This window comes from Chiloscyllium punctatum, chromosome 20 (assembly GCF_047496795.1).
Source record: "Chiloscyllium punctatum isolate Juve2018m chromosome 20, sChiPun1.3, whole genome shotgun sequence".
NCBI classification, from domain to species: Eukaryota; Metazoa; Chordata; class Chondrichthyes; order Orectolobiformes; family Hemiscylliidae; genus Chiloscyllium; species Chiloscyllium punctatum.
Genome location: NC_092758.1, coordinates 63213550 through 63238568, shown reverse-complemented (window position 1 = coordinate 63238568; position 25019 = coordinate 63213550). Strand labels below are relative to the sequence as shown.

Sequence of the window (25019 nt, the reverse complement as noted above, 5' to 3'; positions counted from 1 at the left end):
AACCCAACCTCCACTCCCGGCACCTTCCCTTGCAACCGCAAGAAATGCAAAACTTGCGCCCACACCTTTTCCCCCCCCCCCCCCCCCTCACTTCCCTCCAAGGCCCCAAGGAATCCTTCCATTCACTTGCACCTCCACACACATCATTTACTGCATCCACTGCACCCGATGTGGCCTCCTCTACATTGGGGAGACAGGCTGCCTACTTGCGGAACGTTTCCGAGAACACCTCTGGGACACCCACACCAACCAACCCAACCGTCCTGTGGCTGAACACTTTAATTCCGCCAAGGACATGCAGGTCCTTGGCCGCCTCCACCGCCAGACCATTGCAACACTACGCCTGGAGGGATGATTTCAGATTTCTCCAGCTTCCTTATTTCCCATTTCCCCTCCCCGCCCCCACCTTATCTCAGTCCCAACCTTTGACTCAGCACCGCCTTCTTGACCTGCAATCTTCTTCCCGACCTCTCCGCCCCCACCCCCTCTCCAGCCTATCACCTTAACCTCCTTCCACCTATCTCATCCCCCAAGTCCCTCCTCCCTACCTTTTATCTTAGCCTGCTTGGCATACCCTCCTCATTCCTGAAGAAGAGCTTATGCCCACAACGTCGATTCTCCTGCTCCTTGGATGCTGCCTGACCTGCTGCGCTTTTCCAGTAACATATTTTTCAGCTCTCATCCCTAGTGGGCTAATTTGATGCAATAGTTAAGATTTCCCTGCCCACTAATTTTGTATGCTTATAAGAAAATGTCATCCTAAGATACAGATAATCCACAATAGATGAGCAGGAGGCTGGAAGAACACAGCAAGCCAGGCAGCAGGAGGAGGTGAAGAAGTCAACATTTCGGGTGTAACCCTCCTTCAAGACTAGGGATGGGTGTAAGGGGAGCTGCAGATAAGCAGGGTGGTGAAGAGTGGATAAGTGAAGAAGGTTATTTGAAATTGGAGAACTCCACGTTGAGTCCAGGCAGAAGAGGAGGTGGTGTTCCTCCAATTTGTGGTTTGGTTTGTTGTGGCAGTGGGGGGAGGCCAAGAATACTCAAAGGGGAAATTAAAGTAGAAAGGGGAATTAAAATGGGCGGTGACTGAGGTCCGGTTGGCCTCTGTGGGCCCAGCTGAGATGCTCAGCGAACCGTTCCCTAAGTTTACATTTTGGGCAGACCAATGTAGTGAAGACCAAATCAGGAGCACTTGATGCAGTAAACTAGGTTGGAAGAGAGGCAGGTGAACCTCTATCTCCAGGAAGGGCTGTTTTTGGACAGTGGATGGAGGTGAGGGGGTTGGTGTACCAACAAGTTTTGCATCTTTTCTATTTGCAGGGGAAGGTACCTGGGGGTTCAGGGGGCTTGGCTGGGAGAATGGCACAAACCAAGGACACAGAATCCCACAGTCTACACAGCTGAGTTTGCACTAAATAACATTGTGGCATATTGTACCATTCAACACAATATTCTTTGGAATATTATATGGCGCAATGAGACCATTCTGCCAATGGAGTATGTACCAGCTGTTTCAATGCTTGCCCTAATTCCAGGTTCTTGTCCAATATACCTGCAGCTTTTACTCTTTAAAACATCTATTCCATTCTGACTTGTAAGCCCTGCTGTTTTCTAAAAGTTGGATTTTCTGGTGGAAGGATTCACAGGTTGTTTAATAATCTGGTAGGCAGTGTCTTCAAGGCCCTTCCTATCTTTGGAACAATCATTAAAGTTGTTAGTCTCGTATCAGCATGGTATTATGGGCTACCACATAGTTGGGAGTGGGGGCAGGGGAGCACTGTTGGGCACACACACTGGATACAAGTATTCTGCTGGAGACCAACCCAGGTTTTACAAATATAGTTATGGTCTCCATATGCTGCCAGTGACTTAGACAGGTGTTAGGATTCTACATCTATTGTCTCAGAAGTGGTAATGCCACCATTTATGCCAAAGGCTAACTGCAAAACATGTTGCAACAGGCCTGGGTTTGTATGACAGATTATTTTTAACAGAACTTTTGCTGATTACAATATTTAAGTAAGTGGCAAGCTCAATTTCTCAAATGGAACAGCAATATTGGAACAGAATCTGAAATATGCTAGCTGTAATAAATGTGTTTTAACCATCAGAAAAAGTTTGAAACAAAACTGGGATTTTTGTATGAAGCATTGTAGATCCAAGGATATTAGTCAAGTATATTGACAATCTATATAAAGTACTAGTAAGACCACAATAGAAATATGGTGTGCAGTTTAGATTTTGTATCACAGAAAGATTGTTGTTAAAAGTAAAACACTGTAAATATAAAAGACTTGAACAACTGGTTATTGCTTTTGTTAGATTTTAGGGAATTAAGTAATTTCATAGACGTGTTAAAATTTACAAAAAGGTAGGGGATAGAAACAGGATGTCGAGTGATTAATAAAACTAGATTAAAGTAATACAGATGTGATTAGCTGTAGAAATCCAGGATTGAGAGCATTTTATTATACAGTGCTGTGAAACTGAAATGTACCATCAAAGTTATAAACTGAAATAGATTACTTACTAACATTTTAAGTAGCTAGTTAGATTTACAGAAAAAGGAGACTAAAAGGAATCAAGGAATATAATGAACAATTGGTTTAGGGCACTGTTTGTGCAAAGCATGAGAAGCAAAACAGACTGATTTAGGCTGAATTGTTTTTTTTTCCAGTCAAGATTCCACAAAGGCCAACTCCATTCATAACAAATTTGGAGATATTGACAAGCTAGGGATTAAGGCCAAGGTCACAGCAAAATTCAAGGCAAATTATTCTGAAAATATAGTTATAACTTGTGTGCCGATAATGCGCAATTAAACTCTTCATCCCTGTTATTTGCAACATAGAGGCAATCTTTGATATGTATCCCATCTCTTCCAAATAAGTGTTTGATTATCTTTTCTGATGATTATCATGGACAGACTATTGCTTGATACTGCTCTGAGACAAAACAGCAGCAGTATTCAAAATATTTTCACCATTTGAATTTATACTTTGACTCCGAACAGAAATACAAGTACCAAGTCAATGAGATAACTAAATGTCAGTGACCAGTTCATCTACAACCCCCTCTTGTAGTTCTGAGCACTCAAAGTGAGAGTGAGTGAGGGCAGGAATGGTACAATTAGATTTGGTAGCACAAGGATACTATACATAGGATCACATAGGTTCCTCAATATCTGGCCAAGTCTGACTGAATTGTAAGCATGACTGAGATTGTTCATTCATTGCAGCATTTCAGAGCCTGGCTCAGACAGCTGATTTTCCAACATCATTAAACTCCTATATAAATAATTGGCACTCGAGTGAAGTACTGAAGGATGTCTGCCCTAAGTGGGAATATAATAAAATAAGAGGTCAATAGTATTAGCAAAAAGGGAAGATAAATTTGTGAAAGGAAACAAATAAAGGTATTTTAAGTGTGGTGAAGCACGTTTGCCCTCTAAGCATTATGACCAAGTGAATACTCCTGTTTAACTGCATAATCAGAAATTGGGCTTAAATTTGCCATAATCATCAGGAATCCAACATCATGGTCATGCTTACAACTTGGCCAGATATTGAGGAACCTATGTGATCCTCCTCTAATAGTTTTGAGTACTGGTGCTGGAGGCAAACTGGAATAACATGGAACAAAAAGTTCAAAGATGTGCAGATTAGATGAATTGGCCATGCTAAATTGCCCGTGGTGTTCAGGGATGTGTAACCTAGGTGTTATTCAGGGTAGAGGTATAGATCTGGGTGGGATACTGTTCAGTGAGTTGGTGTAGACTTGTTGGGCCAAATGGCCTGTTTCCACACTGTAGGGATTCTATCTATTCGATGAAAAACAGAAGCTGCTGGAAAAGCCCAGCAGGTCTGGTGGCACTTGTGAAGGAAAGTCAGAATTAATGTTTTGAGTCTGGTGACCATTCCACTAGTATTTTTTCACAGATACTGCCAGATCCACTGAGCACCTCCAGCAACCCCCGCCCTTGCTTCTGATTTACAGCATCCGCAGTTTTTTTTCAGTTTTTATTTGACTGGAACAATGTGATAGATATGTGTCGCATGCCAAGGGTCTAACCAAATTAATAAGTAATCAAACATTGTACAGACTGATTTAAGGTAGAGAGATCATAACAATTTATCATGGTGATGATGTCAAAACAGGATAGTAAGGAAGATTTTACAGATACAGAACAATATGGTGGGGTGACATCTAGCGCGACATCTTCATGGGTACAGAATTTGGCCAGAGTTTCTGTTTATCAATTTTTTGTGTTGTGTATCTCGAAGGCCGCCTTGGAGGACACTTACCTGGAGATTGGATGCTGAATGTCCTTGACCATGGAAGCGTTCCCCAACTGGTAGGGAACATTACTGTCTGGCAATTCTTGCACTGCGTCCATTTATCAGTTGCTGTAGCATCTGCACAGGGCATTTTTGCCTGCAGCGTATGAGATAGACAACATTGGCTGAGTCACGTGTATCTGCCATGTACATGGTGGGTGGCGTTCCCACGTGTGATGGTAATATCCATGTCTATGATCTGATATGTCTTGCAGAGGTTGCCTTGACAGGGTGGTGTGGTGTTGTGATCAATGTTGTCTTGAAGGCTGTGTAGTTTGCTGTGGCCTGTTTTAAGGTTTGGCGGTTGTTTGAAGGTGAGAAATGGAGGTATAGAGGTGCCCGTTGTCATCAATGACATGTTGAAGGCATAGTCTCTCTGCTCCAGGGAAGTACTGGATGATGAAGGGTACTCTGTCGTATCCTGTGTCTGTTTTCTGAGGAGGTCGTGTGGTTTCTCACTGTGGCATGTCGAAACTGGTGATTGATTGAGTTGAGCACCATAGCCCGTTCTTAAGAGGGCATCCTTAAAAATCTTTGTCCCTTGAGTTCTTTCTCATTTGAGCAGATCCTGTGTGTGCACAGGGCTTGTCCATAGAGGATGGCTTCTTCAATAAACATAGATTCATAAAGTCACAGATATATAGCACGGAAACAAACCCTTCAGTCCAACTCGTTCATGCCAATCAGGTAACCTAAGTAAATCTAGCCCCATTTGCCAGCATTGGCCCATACCTCACTCTAAATCCTTCCTATTCATCACTTCATCTGGCAGCTCATTGCATGCACGTACCACCCTTTGCATGAAAAAGTTGCTTCTTGGGTCCCGTTTAAATCTTTCCCCCCTCCCCCTAAACTTATGTCCTCTAGTTCTGGACTTTCTCATCCCAGGGAAATGATCTTGTCTATTCACCCTCTCCATGCCCCTCATGATTTTATGAACCTCTATAAGGTCACCCCTTAACTGCCGACGCTCCAGGTAAAACAGCCCCTGTCTATTCTGCTTCTCTCTAGAGCTCAACTCTCCGACCCTGGCAACATCCTTGTAAATCTTGTCTGAACCCTTTCAAGTTTCACAACATCTTTCCGATAGGAAGGAGACCAGAATTTGACTGACCAATGAAGGAAAGCATACTAAACGTCTTTTTCACTATCCTATATATGTGACTCAATTTTCAAGGAACTGTGAACCTGCACTCCCAAGGTCTTTGTTCAGCAACACTCCCCAGGACTTTACCATTAAGTGTACCAGTCCTGTCCTGGTTTGCATGTTAAAGCTTCTGATTTCAAATAAACCTGTTGGACTATAATCTGGCATCATGTGATTTCTGACCTTGTCCACCCCAGTCCAACACCGGCATCTCCACATAATTGCCAGGGTGTGAACAGACCTGGAATTGTCGGGATGATTATGTAGCCATGAGACGCTAGCAAAATTGCTATGCTACTGCAATAGGCACCAATGAGTACCTCCTTAATTAGCTTGATAGCAATCCTGCCGCTTCTGGGGCATATTTCCAAGAAAAGCACAGTGAGGAGGAAGGAAGTTGGGAAGCTGATCACGGCATTTTAATGCAATATTCCTGGCCCAGACCTCAAAATATCATCTGAAAAGTCTGCCTAGTGCACACTGAGATGCAAACTTATAACAAGGATTGTATTTTAAAACTGATGTTTTTAATTCAAATGTGTCAATTTCGGGTCCTTTACTTTTGAAAAGTTGTCTTGGCATAAAACGGTCTAAAAAGCCCATCCTGGAATATTTGTCTTACATTTATGAACAATGTCATGCTGTCATTTGAATGCTAGTGAAAGTTCATCAATTTTAGTGTATTATCTTGCTTCGCTTGATTCTGATGGGTCTGACAGGCTTTGTAAATGTGTGTACACGTTGTGCTGTGACTATGATGGCTAAAAGCTGCAAGTCCAGAATTATCAAAGTATAAAAGTAAACTGCTTGTTGAAAGCATTTGGAATTAAGGGATTTGCTAAATGCTTCAATATTTGGTAGTTACCTCTTGGCTTGACTAGTATGTGCAAGCATCTGTGGAAACATTTTACACATTTCTATGATTGCTATGACCGTATCATTCAAAGGTTTATAACATTTTACCAAAGCTACTATTACTGGCTAGCCAGTAATATTAGAAACGATAGTAAAAGTTTCTTTCAATACAGAAGAAACAAACGACAGGCAAAAGTAGACATTGGGCCACTTCAAACTGATGCTGGAAGCCTAGTGATGGGAGATAAGGAAATAGCAGGAGAACTTAACAAGTACTTTGCGTCAGTTTTCACAGTGGAAGACAGGAGTAATATCCCAACAATTGAAGGGAGTCGGGAGGCTGAGTTGAGTATGGTTGTCATTATAAAAGAGAGAGTGCTAGAAAAGCTAAAAAGTCTTAAAATTGATAAATCTCCTGTCCCCGATGGGATACCCCCGAGAGTTCTGCGAGAGGTGGCTGAGGAAATAGCAGAGGTATTGGTTGAGATCTTTCAAGAGTCACTGGAGTCACGGAAAGTCCCGGATGATTGGAAGATCGCGGTTGTAACCCCATTGTTCAAGAAAGGATCAAGACAAAAGATGGAAAATTATAGGCCAATTAGCCTAACCTCTGTTGTTGGTAAAATTCTAGAATCCATCATTAAGGATGAGGTTTCTAAATTCTTAGAAGAGCAGAGTCTGATTAGAACATGTCAACATTGATTTACTAAGGGGCAGTCATGCCTGACAAACCTGTTGGTATTCTTTGAAGAGGTGACAAGCAGGTTAGACCAGGGAAACCCAGTGGATGTGGTCTATCTAGACTTCCAAAAGGCCTTTGATAAGGTGCCACACGGGAGGCTGCTGAGCAAGGTGAGGGCCCATGGTGTTCGAGGTGAGCTACTGGGATAGATTGAGGATTGGCTGTCTGACAGAAGGCAGAGAGTTGGGATAAAAGGTTCTTTTTCGGAATGGCAGCCGGTGACGAGCGGTGTCCCGCAGGGTTCAGTGTTGGGGCCACAGCTGTTCACATTATATATTAATGATCTGGATGAAGGGACTGGGGGCATTCTAGTGAAGTTTGCCGATGATACGAAGATAGATGGACAGGCAGGTCGTACTGAGGAAGTGGGGAGGCTACAGAAGGATCTAGACAGTTTGGGAGAGTGGTCCAGGAAATGGCTGATGGAATTCAACGTGAACAAATGCGAGGTGTTGCACTTTGGCAAAAAGAATAAAAGCACAGACTACTTTCTAAACGGTGAGAAAATTCGTAAAGCCAAAGTACAAAGGGATCTGGGAGTGCTAGTCGAGGACTCTCTCAAGGTCAACATGCAGGTTGAGTCTGTGATTAAGAAAGCGAATGCGATGTTGTCAGTTATCTCAAGAGGGTTGGAATATAAAAACACCATTGTGCTACTGAGACTTTATAAAGCTCTGGTTAGGCCCCATTTTGGAGTACTGTGTCCAGTTTTGGTCCCCACACCTCTGGAAGGACGTACTGGCACTGGAACGTGTCCAGCGGAGATTCACATGGATGATCCCTGTAATGGTAGGTCTAACATATGAGGAACGGCTGAGGATCTTGGGATTGTATTCATTGGAGTTTAGAAGATTAAGGGGAGACTTAATAGAGACTTACAAGATAATACATGGCTTGGAAAGGGTGGACGCTAGGAAATTGTTTCCGTTAGGTGAGGAGACTAGGACCCGTGGACACAGCCTTAGAATTAGGGGGGGTAAATTCAGAACAGAAATGCGGAGACATTTCTTCAGCTAGAGAGTGGTGGGCCTGTGGAATTCATTGCCGCAGAGTGCAGTGGAGGCCGGGACGCTAAATGTCTTCAAGGCAGAGATTGATAGATTCTTGTTGTCTCTGGGAATTAAGGGCTACGGGGCGAATGCGGGTAAGTGGAGTTGAAATGCCCATCAGCCATGATTGAATGGCTGCGTGGACTCGATGGGCCGAATGGCCTTACTTCCACTCCTATGTCTTATGGTCTTATTTATTTTCTAAATAGTCTAAGTGAGACTAAAGAGAATGTTCAATGTCATCTCAACAATTAAGTGTTTTTTTTTGTTTCCAAGTCTACCTTCCTTCCATAAAGCCAGTTCTTCTATTGAATATTTATGAAGCTGGCTGTAATTCGATTGTGACCTTGTTCTCTAAGAAAGTAAAAATGTTTTTCACCAGAATAGTCTTCAGTTTTTTCAAAATATTTTCCATTAACTTGCATATTCCTCTCTCAAGAGGAGTTGAACTACATTATAAAAAGTACATGTATCTTTTCCCGTTATTGAAATATAGTATTCCTGACATCACTGTATAAGTGCCACTAAATTGCTGCCAATCTGAAATGTTTCTAAAATAATTTTTGAATCCTCATGGCCTAGTCCTATTTTTGGTTTTACTGTATAATCTCCAACTGATGCTGAGTGTTATTTATTTAATTCACAAAAAAAACTGGAGCTAAGCAGATACATTACATTTTTCAGTATTCTCCTGAATAAATAGGACTGATATCATTTTTGAATGGAATCTCGGTCATAGTCATGGAGATGTACAGCATGGAAACAACTCCGTCCAACTCGTCTATGCTGACCAGAGATCCTAAATAGTTCTAGGCCTATTTGGCTCATATCCCTCTTAAACCCTTCCCATTCATATACCCATTTAGATGCCTTTCAAATGTTGTTATAATTGTCCCAGCCTCTGCCACTTCCTCTGGTAGCTCATTCCATGCACTCACCACCATCTGTGTGAAAAGCTGCTCCTTTTATTTTACATCTTTTCCCTCTCACCTTAAACCTATGCCCTCTAGCTTTGGACAACCCCACACCTGGGAAAATACCTCGTCTATTTACCCTATTCATGCCCCTCCTGATTCTATAAACCCTATAAGGTCACCCCTCCGCCCTCGACGCTCCAGGGAAAATAGCACCTGTTTGTTCAGCCTCTCCTTATAGCTCAAACCCTCCACACCTGGCAACATCTTTTAAGTCTCTTCTGAACCCTTTCACACTTCACAACAGCCTTCCTATAGCAGGGAGACCAGAATTGCATGCAGTATTCCAAAAGTAGCCTAACTGCAAGGATGCCTTCCTTGAAGAAGCTCTCTTCCTCCCTCTACAAGGATTTCAGTGAGTCCCTGTCTCACTGCACACCCCAGGTCATCTCCTCTGCACAGAAGCTCTTCAGCCACATTCTCAAACAGACTCACTACCACAGCCACATTCTCCTTCCTACTCCACTGGTCCTCACCTACCACCCCACCAACCTCCATATACATCGTATCATCCACCGTCATTTCTACCACCTCCAAACGGACCCCATCACCAGGGATATATTTCCCTCCCCTCCCCTCCCCTATCAGCGTTCCGAAAAGACCACTCCCTCCGTGACTTCCTCGTCAGGTCCACCCCCCCCCCGCCCCCCCCCCCCCCCCACCACCAACCCAACCTCCACTCTGGCACCTTCCCCTGCAACCGCAAGAAATGCAAATCTTGCGCCCATACCTCCCCCCTTACTTCCCTCCAAGGCCCCAAGGGATACTTCCATATCCGTCACAAATTCACCTGCACCTGCACGTCCACACAGACCATTTATTGCATCCGCTGCACCCGATGTGGCCTCCTCTATATTGGGGAGACAGGCCGCCTACTTGCGGAGTGTTTCAGAGAACACCTCTTGGACACCCGGACCAATCACCCCATGGCTCAACACTTCAACTCCCCCCCTCCCACTCCACCAAGGACATGCAGGTCCTTGGACTCCTCCATCGCCAGACCATAGCAACACAATGGTTGGAGGAAGAGCGCCTCATCTTCCGCCTAGGAACCCTCCAACCACAAGGGATGAACTCTCAGTCAAATCCCTCGAACTCAGCACCGCCTTCCTAACCTGCAATCTTCTTCCTGACCTCTCCACCCCCACCCCACTCTGGCCTATCACCCTCCTCTTGACCTCCTTCCACCTATCTCATTTCCAGTGCCCCTCGCCCAAGTCCCTCCTTCCTACCATTTATCTTAGCCTGCTGGACACACTTTCCTCATTCCTGAAGAAGGGCTTATGCCCGAAACGTCGATTCTCCTGTTCCTTGGATGCTGCCTGACCTGCTGCGCTTTTCCAGCAACACATTTTCAGCAATGTCATGACATCACAACATGACCTCCCAATTCCATACACTGACCAAAAAGCATACCAAACCCATTCTTCACTATCCTGTCTGCCTGGGTCTCCAACTTCAAGGAAGTCCATGGAATTTAATTTGTGTCCAGCAGGAAGGTTCTATGTGATCCAAATCCCAAGTAAAGAGAGAACCTGAAAAAAAAATGAGTCTGTTGACATTATAAATATGCAAATTAAAATACAATTGTGTATAATATAATGGTTTTGTGATAATTACATTCAATATTAATGATGACCAATTGGGAAGGCAGCAAATTACTTTCATAGTTGTGTATATTATAAAATAGTATTTTTACAATATTTATCTAGAGAAACAACTGTAGTATGTAGACAAAGTAACAATGACAAGTAAAACTGGTTTGGCAAAGTTTTCACGACAACCGAAGCACAGCCATATTAAATTTTAGGTGCATTTCTCCATTTATGGTCTGTTCTCGGCGTAGTCGGTTTGCAGGTTAATTCACATGCTGTACCTCATTTTTTTTAAGAAAAAAAAAGTTTTTAAAGCAAGATAGTTGACTTTAAATACCAATTTTATTGTTTTCTAAGAACCATATTTGTTGTAGTTAGCATGTACCAATCAGATGCAAGACACCCAAAGAAGTGGCTGCAGCTACGTTCTCAAACTTCTACCTCTCGAATAACTTCAGACTTCTGTGGCTGTTTGCTGCATTTCATATACCCCTGCTCTTGGTAAAAGAGCTTGATGCCAATTTTTAATCTGAAACAATATCAGGATCTGATATCAGTAATAGATTACTGAAAACAAACTCTGCATATTACAATTTTGGGCACAAGTAAAGAATACTGCACTGATGTTATATCTTTCTGGGTGTGCAATTCACAGCCACAATCAAGGAAGTTGATGGAAGAAAATCATTTTACCTTTCACTCTGTGCAAATAAAATATTAAATGATATGTACATTTGTATCCCAAACGTCTATTAATTTGCTAATAAATTAAGAATATTAACTCATCACCTACCAAAGTTATAATCAATTAGTTTCTGCTGTTGAACCATTTTTTTGTCCAAAAGAAAATCACCTGAAACTGCTCTGATTTTATTTCGTCACAATGGTTTAACATGCTCAGCTGAATATCATGAACAAAAACTGTGGTGCTGGAAAAGCACAGCAGGTCAGGCAGCACTCTAGGAGCAGGAGAGTCGACGTTGAGGGCATAAGCCAGAATATCAGGGAAACTGAGCAATATTTACCATTACACAATATCAACTAATATTATTCAATCATATTATTTCCAAAAGTCATAGCATTAAAGTCATTTCTGTGGTTATCATGATCACTAAACATTTGTAAATCTAAACATAATTTTGCTGAATCCCTGGATTGCCTTGGCTATCAAGTCCAAAACGTTGCAAATTAAACAAAAAAAACTAGCTACATACTTGCCAACAGCTAATGAGATTTCTTTTAAAAATGCCTCAAAGGTTGAACCAATTGTGATTTATTTTGCTAATGTGATCGTTAGAAAGTGTTATGTTTGCAAGGATCACATAAACTCTTTCGGTCAGTAAGATGGCTAAGAAAGGATTACCTCTAGGTTTATGAGAACTCAATCCTGGTTATCATGCATAATTGTTCTTTGCATTGTGCACATTGCTGTGGTTTGGATCTGCTGGATTGTATTATGACTTTTGTGGTTAATAAATCATTTACATTTTGGAGTTAGACTGGAGCTACAAGAGCAGGTCACAGGAATCCAGCAGTGAGTAGCTTATTTTTTGACTTCTCCAATTCTTGTGCACAATGCAGAAGGCACGAATCAGGAGTGTGATGGAACACTCTATTCTCCTCCTGAGTGCAGCTCCAACATCATTCAAGACGCTCCCTACCATCCAATATACAGCAGCTAGCTTGATTGGCAGGCTATCTACAATTTTAAACATTCACTCCCATCACCATAATTGTGGCATGTTCTATCTAAAATCAACATGGCTGCAAATTGCCAAAGCATCTTAGACTTTTTGTTTTAGTGTGTATTCATTTGTCCAAATAAGTTCATGCCAGACCTCAAGGTATTTTTTCAAAGTGTGTATTTAACACTGTATACTCAAGGGTCTTACAGCAAACATCTCTTACTGCAACTTGCTCTACCGCCAACTTTCAGCAGTATCTCTAATCTTATGATTACTGAGAACTTAGTTACATCACAACACACCACAATGGCTCATCTGTGTATTCATTAAATGTTGTATCTATAACTTTCAAACTTGCGTCTTTTACCACCTGGAAAGATAATGACAGCAGTTTCATGGGAACACCGCCAAGTATCCACTAGTCAAACGCCATCCTTGCCTATTGCTGAGTCAAAATTCTGAACTCACTAACAACAGTGGGGAGTACCTACATAACAGTTTTGAAGGGTCTATTGTTATTTTTGGATTATTAGATAGAATTGTGTAATAAATGTGAACATTGCCAGCAATGTCCATATCCCATGAGCAAAATTTTAAGTTACGTATTCAAAACTATTTAATCTTCAGTTCTTTTGACTATGCATGTGACTCTCCGTATGAAGGCTTCCATGACAGGTAAGGTTGTTGGACCAATGTGATCTACACCAGCTGTCGAGCCAGATCCACTCCTTTTCCTCCCCACTCCCCCACAGGAGTCCAAATTTGCTGTGGCAACATGTTATTTTCCATGCATATTGGAGCCTGGGGCTATAGAGAATGATGTAGAGCAGAGGCTTCAATGTTTCAGAAGGATTTACAAGTTCTTAATCAATTGTTTTGATCATACCTTCCTTTTGATCATCGTCCTCCAGTGGGACCTAAAATCAATCATTTGGCTCAGTGCTATGAATGCTATCATTACACCACAAGGTCTTCTCATTGCTTGATTCTGCAGCAATTAAAGCAATGTGTACTTCAGGACAATATTTGAAATTAAAACCAATCTTTGTAATTGAAAAGAAAATGAGACTTGACATTTTTCAAAGAAAACAAGCATCTTGTTCAGCAGAAACATTGTGGCGCAATAGATACATTGATACTTGGGTTAGACAATAATGTTTCAGAAAAGTAGAAGAATCTCTTTTCTGGAACATCAGCATCCTCAATGCTGGCAGTAATGTGTCGATGGTTTCTTCCCTTTCACTGAGTATTTTCACTGACACTAACAAGTTTTAGGTAATATTAAAAGTGATGGAAAGAACCAAGAAAGAGGTTAATTACACCAATGGAAGTAGGTTAATTCTGTCAGCAGTATCATGGGACCAGCTAGTTTAACCAACAAAAAGTTGCAATGTAGCAATGCCCTAAAAAGCATATAGTAGTATTGCAACAGCCTGCATTTTAGCTGATGTTAATTAAGCTAGATTGTTAAAGTTATGCTAAATTCTGCATTTTTTTTTCATAAGCAAATGCCAGAAGCCTGATGCCATCTTGTTTTCTATTGTGATTTGAAGTGTTCAGGGTTGGCTGGGTGAGAGAAAGGGTCCTCATCTATAACTTCAAAATTTATACCACTGTCAAATGAAACTTTAAAAAGGAACTTTGCAAGTAGCCAAGAGCAGCGAGGAGCTTAGGCATAGAAGGCACTGAGGAATCTTTCAAACACAAAGGACAGTAACTCTGATATTTAGTGTGTGAACTGCCAGCTTCTCCAACCTGTGGATGCCCTTTTCCCCACTATTTCAGATTTAAAGAAACAATCAATCAATCACTTTTTCTGTCAAATATGAAGGCGGAGTTATTTCTTAATAAGCGGCAATTGGAAATTGTCTGCATTTTCAAAAGTCTGGCTTATTTTTGTAGAGAAGCCAGTCAACACTTAGAATTTATAATTTGCATGTTTATTTCTGCCGCCCCCCCCTTTCTGAGGAGCATAGAAGATTGACTGTTCTTACTGAAAGTTGTAGACTGACTTTTCATGTACTTAATGGTTGGCTAGAAGTTATGGCTGAGTCAGTAAAGTGCTTTACAGTTTTTTTTGGAAAAAGTGCATGTGGTGGTTACCTGTATACAGTTATGTTTGTCTATTACAATCTTTTATTTAACAGGAGACTGGACAGAAAAGTAAATGTGTGGAAAATCCTCCGGACAAGAGACTTGCTTACAGGATTGGATAGTTCTTCATAATCCAGAAAAACAAAGATTTAAAATTGTGGCAATTCGAAGTCATAAATGTCAAACTTGGGTGATGCATGAACCCCAGGGTGTGTGAATCCTTTGACATACACTGGAAGTGTATTCCTGAACATGTGCAGTATAAAGTTATAGACATGTTTTAAAACTTAGCAGGAATCAATAGTCTACACAATTAAAATCTTCAAGGTTTCAGCTGGCTGCCATTTACCTGTAACACTTTGTGATTCAGCTCAGGCACGCACCAATGCTGGGCATTCACTTTGTGAGTACATTAAAAATATCTGGATCTAATGATGTCTTGACCTGATTTTAATGTAAACTTACCTTGCATTCAACTGTGGTGAAATTTAGTAAAATTTATATTTTTCAGAGCCGCTGAAGCAATAGTTAAAGGAACACTGGGTCGCGGGGAGTTGGTTTTTTGGATGTCTATGTATTGTGCTGTTGAATTGCTGGGAAACTTTTTTTCCAACTTCCAGATTGCTTCTAACTGAAATGCTTTAAATGACTAAGGCTACAATTATTACCAATTTGATTTTGTATGGAATTATTGGGTCAGGAGATACAGCAGTAGTAAACACAAGTTGCAAACTGATCTGTGAGGTGTCACCACGCAAACTGCAAGTGGGCTCCTACATGCTTTCAGTCATGGTACTGCAATGTCTTGCTAGGCCTTCCAATACCACATTTATCTTGTTTTAAAGCAATAAATTGTCCATGAAGTGTGTTTCTACTTGCTCATAATGGAAGTTTCTCCATTCGTAAATCCTTCCAGCTGACTTTGTTTGTTTAATCCAAGATATTATAAATACTGTGCTGGTGCTCAGGGCAGATGGAGTATCTGATGTACATCGTCAGGAGCATTGTTTGTTTTCACTCGTGGAATAGGACTACTGCTGGCAAGGCTAGTAGTTATACCTTTTTCAAGGGCAACTAAAGATAGTTAATGATAAGCCAAATTCTTGAACTACTGCAGTCCATGTAATGTAGGTACACTTAGTGCTGTTAGGTGGAGAGTTCTGTGGTTTTGACCTGTTGATGATGTAGGATTGGTTACATTGTTCCAAGTCATGATGAAATATGACTTGTGAAACTTACAAGTAGTGGTTTTCCCATGCATCTGTTTCCCTTCTCAACGATAAAGGTTGCGGGATTGGTAAATGCTTTGAAGAAGCCTCAAGGTGTTATCGCAGTGCTTGTTTTTTTTTAAATGATACACTATTATTAACAATCACTCTTTGTCACAACTTTATGCATTCATGATGCAATGAAGCAAGCTACTTTGTCCTGGATGATGTTAAACATTATCAAGTTTGAGCTGTCTTCATCCAGATAAGTGGAGAATATTCCATCACACTCTTAACTTGTGCCTTGTACGTGATGGACAGACTTTGAGAAGTCAGGAGGTGAGATACTCCACAGAATCCCTCGCCTCAGATCTGTCCTTGTAGCCTAATATTTATATGGAAGGCCCAGTTGAGTTTGTGATCAATAATAATCACTTGGCTATTGATTCGTGAGGGATTCAGTAATGGTTAATGCCACAGGAAGATTGTTAGATTCCCTCTTGCAGCAGATTGTCATTATCTTGCACATCATCTATATGGGCATGGATTGTTTCAATATCTGAGATGAAGTGAATGGTGCTGAACACTGTGCATTCATCTTCTGACTTTATGATGGAGGGAAGGTCATTGATGAAGTAGTTGAAGCTGATTGGGCTAAGAACATTACATTTGGGGAATGCCTGCAGTAATTTCCTTGGTCTAAGATGGATCTCCAACAACCACAACCACCTATTGTACATAGAACTCCACCCAAAGGAGAATTTACCCCCGATTTCTATTTACTTCAATTTTTCGAGGGTTCAATGATTATCACATTCAATCAAATACTGTTTTGATGTTTGTGACAACCATTTTCATCTCACGACTGGAATTCACATCACCTATATGCTGGACTCCACCATCATTGAAAGAGATATTTTTATTTAAATTTCACCTCTTTGTTTAGAAGTGGGAGATAAAGTTAAGAATTGAACTTTGAACAGCAGCTTCTTTTAAGAGAGAATGGAATAAAGACAAAAACAGAAATTGCGGAAAAGCTCCAAAGATCGAGAGATGTACAACATAGAAATAGACCCTTTGGTCTAATTCGTCCATGCTGACCAGAGATCCTTATCTGATCTTAGACCAAATGCTGGCAAATGGGATATCTTCCTCCAAACCCTTGCTAATAATGTAGTCATCCAGATGCCCTTTTGTGTTGCTGCCTCCACCACTTTCTCTGGCAGCTCTTTCTGCACATGCACTTCCCTTGCATGAAAATGTTGCGCCTTGGGCCCCTTTTAAATTTTTCTCCCCTCACATTAAACTTAACTCCTAAATTTGGGCTCCCCTATTCTGGGGAAAAGACCTTGACTATTCACCCTATCCCGGCCCCTCCATGATTTTATAAATCTCTATAAGGATCCCCCTCCACTTCTGCTCCAGAGAAAATCGTTCCAACCTTTTTCAGCCTCTCCCTATAGCTCAAACCCTCCAAACCTGGCAACATCCTTGTAAATCGTTTCTAAACTGTTTCAAGTTTCACAACATCTTTTCTATAGCAGGGAGACCAGAATTGTATGCACTGTTCCACAAGTAACCCAACCAATAGGTACAGCTGCAACATGACCTTCCAACTCCTATACTTAATGCACTGACCAATAATGGTATGTGACCCAAATGCTGCCTTTATTACCCTGGATGCCTGCAATTCCACCTTCAAGGAACTATGAACCTGCATTCCATGGCCTCTTTGTTCAGCGATGCACCCCAGGGCCTTACAACTAAGTGTATAGTCCTACCCTGACTTGCCTTACCAAAGATCTGAGGATAGGCCACTGGACCCAAAATATTAATTCTGATTTCTATCTATAGATGCCTGCTGAACTTTCCAGAAATTTCTGATTTCCAACATTTGTAGTTCTTGCATTGTTTTTTAGATAACAAAGGCATGTTGGGAATTTGATCTGGAGAAATAATTCCCCTTACTTTACCAATCTAAAGACACTGCAGACAAATCGGCACGGAGTTGTTGCTATGCTTAGAGCTGGCAGGTGATTAGATGTGACAGAACAGATTCTGACTGGGTTGGCAAGTGGCAGGGCAATTTATTTTTGAAACCTCTGGAGGTGGTGCTATTTTGTTTCGCTCTCTCTAGTTTCTTTCCAGTTATCAAATTGTTGAAGGTTCTGGGGGGAGGAGCACTTTCTGCTAGTTAGAATTATGTTTGGCACAATGGAAGATGGCTATGGTTGCTTGAGATCATTCATCTCAGCTCCAGGATGTCTCTGCAGGAGTTCCTCAAGATAATGTCTTCTGCCCAACCCCCTTTAGCTGTTTCATCAAGACCTTCTCTCCATCGTAAGGTCAAAGTTGTGTGTGCTTGTCGATGATTGAGCAATGTTCAGCATCATTCCGTGGGAGTGGGAGTCGGCAGGAAAAAAAGGGATGGCACGGTGGCTCAGTGGCTAGCACTGCTGCCTCACAGCACCAGGGACCTGTGTTAATTCCGCCTTGGACAACTGTGTTGAGTTTGCACATTCCCCGTGTCTGCGTGGTTTCCTTCTGGGTACTCCAGTCCAAAGATGTGCGGGTTCGGTGAATTGGCCATGCTAAATTGCCTGTAGTGTTGGATGCTGGGGCAAATGTAGGAGTGCTGGGTGCATTGCTCTTCGGAGGGTCGGTGTGGACTTGTTGGGCTGAAGGGCCTGTTTCTACACTGTAGGCAATCTAATCTAATTCATGAGTCCATAGATACTGAAGCAGTCCAAGTTCAACTGCCTCCCTGATCTGTCATTAAAATAATGGCTAGGCTTTACAATTACCTGGCTCGCGTACCGGTGATATTATATGGGTTTGCCACTCTCCTGACCCACTAATTGTCCAAGTCCTGGTCAGATTGAAAAATTGGGAACTATATCTTTATGTTGTGACTACATTAAAGCTAAATGTAGTATAGATTTGACATGCTGATGGGCTTCTACAAGTACAGCACATGAATCATACTGCAGTCGTTTTGCTGTGTGACTCATACTGCAGTTTTATGCAATTTCTATTTCACTAAGCATTGTAATGCAGTAGGCTACACACATAATATAATGCATTCCTTTCCTTTGGTCAGTAAATGACATTTTGATTTTTTTCACTGTCATGAACAGAGCAGGTACATTCCTTGCTGATGCAGTGGAAGGTACGCTATAGAAAATGCTGAAGAACTTGCCTGCACTGCAGTATGAGAATAGGGACAGAAGATGACATGGTATGAATAACTGTGGAACCCCAGGCTAGTCAACATTCCATTCTAGCATTCTATGAAGAAAAAATAAAATCATTCATCAGATCAAGTCCAGAAAATTCGATGAATGGATCAGACTTAAACAATAAGCCCATGAATCAGTAAGGCAAAGCCTAGCTTGTTGCAATGGTTGAGAGAGCAAACTCATCTCTCGGAAATAGCGTAGAAATAAGTGATAACAGTAGACTGTTTGGATATTGTGACTTAAAGCTTGTATAGTAGTTAGCCTAAATACGCCAATGAAATGATTGTCATCGCTATCTTACAGGCATTAATGAAGTTTAAATTAGGAAGATAGCATCATGATAAATAGTTGAGAAATTCAATGAGTTTGTGAGAAATAAAGAAAAGTAGGTAGTTAGCAAGTACAGCTGTTATGTTTACCAGTGTAGAGTATCAGTAGCACACTAACAGTATTAAAAAAACAAATGTACACACCCAGTAACACAGTTAAATAAGAGTCAATAGATCTGAAGCTGGAAAAGCACAGAGGTCAGACAGCATCCGAAAAGCAGGAAAGTAAACATTTCGGGCCAAAACTTAAACACTGCAATGATTCACAGAAGATTAGAAAAAGAAAATTGCTAACCAAACAATCAAAAATTTTGTTCAAGGGTGAGGGTTTAAGGAGAGTCTTAAATCACAAGAACACAAGCCTGTTCTTTTATTCAATATCATCATGGCTGATCTGATTATGACCTCAAATTCTTCTCTGTTTGCACCCTGTTGTAATGGTGAGTCTAAATTTAAGTCTGGTACATGTTATATGGTCATAAGGTAGATTTTCTGCTACCATTCTCCTTTCAGGCTGGAATCTACTGAACCTGCTTCTTCAACTGGTAGAAGAAAACCGATAGGTAGACTAGTGAGAAGAGGTTCTTGTCTTAAATCAGATATATTTTTTTGCATGATATCCATCGAGTACAAGTTACATTGTGTCATAAACAAAGGGGGAATGGAAGTAAATCTGAATCATGGGGCTGGAACTTCCTTTTTTTATTGCCTAAGTGTCAGTTTTCTCTCCATGAGGCCTTGCAAGATCATTACTGTATCTTATCAAACTTGCGTCAGTAAGTACCCAACCTGTGCCTGAGATATCCCCCTCTGATTCTTGCGCCACTCTACCATTTGCCCAATCTGGAACAACACACTACTCCCAAGTATATCCCGCAATGAGTCAACATTCCTGATTCAAGTGCCATCTTTTAAAAGTATTGTGCTCCCAGGCAAAAAAACTGTTAGAATGGAGTTGCCCTGCATTGTTCCTAATATTTGGTCCCAACCTGGTAAAGAAGGTAAAATTGGTACCCTGCTTTGCAGGCAGGGATGTGGAGATATTGGTGGACAGGATGCTTCAAAAACAGGATGTTTACTCCATCCACCGCCCCCCCCCCCCCAAGCCCAGGTCAGTCAATGGAGGCAATGACACTGGACCATGCCAGCCTGGACCAAGGTTGCCAACTTGGTTTTGCAGCCTCAAACCTTTGTCAAAGCGCACAACAATATAGGAAGAAGGTCAGTCATGGTTGCCACCATCTTCTCTCTGATATCTCACATTCCATCTCTCACCAAGGCTCATGCTTTACCACTCTTACTAGTGTCTGAGGTATCTTCCTTCACCCACCCCAACCACCAACTTGCATGTCCTCTGTTCTGCCTATGCTCTCACTTGGAGACACACACCCCCATATCACAATAACAATTTGCCACCCATTTGAATTTTCCTAATACCCATCTACCTCCAAAAGGTAGCATCCCACAACAGTACAGAATGAGTCAAGACAGATAATGGGCTGTTAATTCCTTATGTAGAGAGGATCCTGACTCTAACAGTCTCAAATGACTGTCCTCGAGCTACTGGACTGGTAATAGAGGCTGACCTTGATTTACTGTGCCAGAACACCCTAATCATTCTCTCTCTTTACTTCCATGACAAGTTTCCTGGCTTGTGTCTGCACTAGCTAAACACTATTGTAATGCAGCAGTACTGAGAGTCTGGTGCCTCTGACTGAGGTGTAAAGCACAAAGAGACAGGCATGGTAAGGCAGGGATGGTGTGAATATCCTGGTAGACTGAGTGAGTACTAAGAGGAAACCGACTAGAGAAACAGCCTGGTCTAGTCCATAAGGTGGGTGCATGTCCCTGAGCATAGTCTCCTTGCAGCAAATTACAATGATAGTTATCATTGTACACCCTGGTGCAGAAGCCTCCTGTAAGTAGGTTGGAGATGTGGTCATAAACATCTGTTCTTCGGCATCTGACATGCTGTTCTGTATGTCTGTGGATGTGTGGTGCATTGATTGGTACCCGTGGAGTTTGACCTGAGATGTTTATACCTAGTGTCAAACATAGAGGATCTTCGCAGCAAGCGCAAGCTGAAGTCATCAGGTTACTCTTTCTGACTTGTGTGTAGAGAATTTTGGCATCCAGTTTGTGGCATTTGATGAGGATAGGATGGTATATGAGGCATGATGGCAGTTAATAAATAATTTCCCTTAATAATAGGCAACTCCCTGCTGCCTAACAACAATCTCATCTTGTGTCTGGAATATAGTTAAAAGATGCAGCAAGTTGTTCCTGAATTTGTGAAAAAGCCTCCCTGGACTTCTCATGCAATTCTGAGATGTTTTGCACCAATGATTATGTTTTGGTCAGACCATTTTGGAAGGTTTAGCTCGTGATTGCTTTTCCATTCTCCAACCTGAGACAATAGGTGCAGGAGTAGGCCATTCTGCCCTCCGAGCCTGCACCACCATTCAATATGATCATGGCTGATCATCCTTAATCAGTATCCTGTTCCTGCCTTATCTCCATAACCCTTGATTCCACTATCCTTGAGAGCTCTATCCAACTCTTTCTTAAATGAATCTAGAAACTGGGCCTCCACTGCCCTCTGGGGAAGAGCATTCCACACAGCCACCACTCTCTGGGTGAAGAAGTTTCTCCTCATCTCTGTCCTAAACGGTCTACCCTGTATTTTTAAGCTGTGTCCTCTGGTTCGGCACTCGCCCATCAGCAGAAACCTGTTTCCTGCCTCCAGAGTGTCCAATCCTTTAATAATCTTATACGTCTCAATCAGATCCCCTCTCAGTCTTCTAAACTCAAGGGTATACAAGCCCAGTCACTCGAGTCTTTCAGTGTAAGGTAATCCCGTCATTCTAGGAATTGACCTCATGAACCTACACTGCACTCCCTCAATAGCCAGAATGTCTTTCCTCAAATTTGGAGACCAGAACTGCACATAGTACTCCAGGTGTGGTCTCACCAGGGCCCTGTACAGCTGCAGAAGAACCTCTTTGCTTCTATACTCAATCCCTCTTGTTATGAAGGCCAGCATGCTATTAGCTTTCTTCACTACCTGCTGTACCATGCTTACCTTCATTGACTGGTGTACAAGAACACCCAGATCTCTTTCTACTGTCCCTTTACTACCTAAATGGAATCATTTTAGGTAATCTGCCTTCCTGTTCTTGCCACCCAAGTGGATAACCATACATTTATCCACATTTATACTGCATCTGCCATGCATCTGGCCACTTACCTAACTTGTCCAGGTCACCCTGTAATCTCCCAACATCCTCCTCACATTTCACCCTGCCACCCAGCTTAGTATCATCAGCAAATTTGCTAATGTTATTGCTAATACCATCTTCTATATCATGAACATATTGTAAAAAGCTGCGGTCCCAGTACTGATCCCTGTGGTACCCCACTGGTCACTGCCTGCCATTCTGAAATGGAGCTGTTTATCACTACTTTGTTTCCTGTCAGCCAACCAACTTTCAATCCAAGTTATACTTTGCCCCCAATACCATGTGCCCTAATTTTGCTGACTAACCTCCTATGTGGGACTTTATCAAAAGCTTTCTGAAAGTCCAGCTACACTACATCTACTGGATCTCCCTCGTCCATCTTCAGAGTTACATCCTCAAAAAATTCCAGAAGATTAGTCAAGCATGATTTCCCCTTTCATAAATCCATGCTGACTCTGACCTATCCTGTTACTACTATCCAGATGTGTCGTAATTTCATCCTTTATAATAGACTCCAGCATCTTTCCCACCACTGAGGTCAGACTAACTGGTCTATAATTTCCTACTTTCTCTCTCCCACCTTTCTTATCAAGTGGTACAACATTAGCCACCCTCCAGTCCGCAGGAACTGATCCCAAATCTATCGAACTCTGGAAAATAATCACCAACGCATCCACGATTTCTCGAGCCACCTGCTTCAGTACCCTGGGATGAGGACCATCAGGCCTCGGGGACTTATCAACCTTCAGACCTAACAGTCTCTCCAACACCAATTCCTGGCAAATATAAATTCCCGTAAGTTCAGGTCCTTCAGCCACTGTTAACTCTGGGAGATTGCTTATGTCTTCCCCAGTGAATACAGATCTGAAGTACCAATTTAATTCTTCTGCCATTTCTTTGTTCCCTGTAATATATTCTCCTGTTTCTGTCTTCAAGGGCCCAATTATAGTCTTAACCATTTTTTGCCTTTCACATACCTAAAAATCCTTTTACTATCCTCCTTTATATTATTGGCCAGTTTATCTTTGTACCTCATTTTTTCTCTGCCTAGTTCCTTCTTAATTCAGAGATGCCGGTGTTGGACTGGGGTGTACAAAGTTAAAAATCACACAACACCAGGTTATAGTCCAACAGGTTTAATTGGAAGCACACTAGCTTTTGGAGCGACGCTCACCTGATGAAGGAGCGTCACTCCGAAAGCTAGTGTGCTTCCAATTAAGCCTGTTGGACTATAACCTATTTCCTTCTTATTAATCCTCTGTTGTTCTTTAAAAGCTTCCCAGTCCTCCATTTTTCCACTTATCTTTGCTATGTTATATTTTTTCTCTTTTAACTTTTTATGTTTCTTAACTTCCCTTGTCAGCCACGGCCACCCATGCCTCCTCTTCGGATCGATCTTCCTTTTTGGAATGAACTGATCCTGCAACTTCTGCATTATACACAGAAATATCTGCCATTGTTCCTGCACTGTCATCCCTGCTAAGGTATTGCACCATTGAACTTTGGCCAGCTCCTCCCTCATAGCTCCATAGTTCCCTTTATTCAACAGAAATATTGTCACTTCTGATTGTACCCTCTCCCTCTCAAATTGCAGATTGAAGCTTATTGTATTATGGTCACTACTTCCCAATGGCTCCTTCACTTCGAGGTCCCTGACCAATTCTGGTTCGTTGCACAATACCAGATCCAGAATTGCCTTCTCCCTGGTCGGCTCCAGCTCGGAGGCACTCCACAAAGTCTCTTTCTTGAGGTCCAATACCATCCTGATTCTCCCAGTCTACTTGCATGTTGAAATCCCCCATAACAACTGTAGTAACATCTTTTGTGACAGGCCAATTTCAGCTCCTGATTTAACTTCCATCTGACATCCATACTACTGTTTGGGGGCCTGTAGATAACTCCCAAGAGGGTCTTTTTACCCTTAGTATTTCTCAGCTCTATCCACACTGACTCTGCATCCCCTGATTCTAGGTCCCCCCACGCAAGAGACTGAATATCATCCCTTACCAACGTGGCCACCCCACCCCCTCTGCCCGTCAGTCTGTCCTTACAATAGCATGTGCAGCCTTGAATATTCATTTCCCAGGCCCTGTCCACTTGAAGCCACATCTCAGTTATCCCCACAATATCGTATCTGCCAATTTCCAAAAGAGCCTCAAGCTCATCCATCTTATTTCTAATGCTTCGTGTATTCGTGTATAGTATTTTTAATTTGTTACTGCTCACACCCTTCCCATCAACTCCTATTTCACTCAACCTTACAGCATGTTCCCTTTGAGTTTTCTGCCTCATTGATACAGTTGTCTTTCTTGATTTCCCTTGTTCTAACTTTCCCTCCAACTTCCTTCTTAAACATCCAGCTTGTCCCCTCCCACCCCCCCCCCCCCCCACTACTTGGTTTAAACGTAGCTGTGTTGCAGTAGCAAACCTGCCTGCCAGAATGCTGGTCCCTAACCTATTCAGGTGCAAACTGTCTCTCTCTTGTAGAATTTATGCTTACCACAAAACATACCCCAGTGATCG

General features: G+C 42.0%; 1 long non-coding RNA gene across 2 annotated transcripts in view; it reads left to right on the top strand.

Moving 5' to 3' along the window:
• LOC140492168 (uncharacterized) overlaps positions 1-25019 on the top strand; it is a 74276-nt gene that overhangs the window by 9171 nt on the left and 40086 nt on the right. For both annotated transcript variants that reach the window (XR_011963509.1, XR_011963508.1), the window contains exon 2: positions 4287-4357. This is a non-coding gene — a long non-coding RNA (uncharacterized lncRNA). The remainder of the gene's footprint in view (positions 1-4286; positions 4358-25019) is intronic.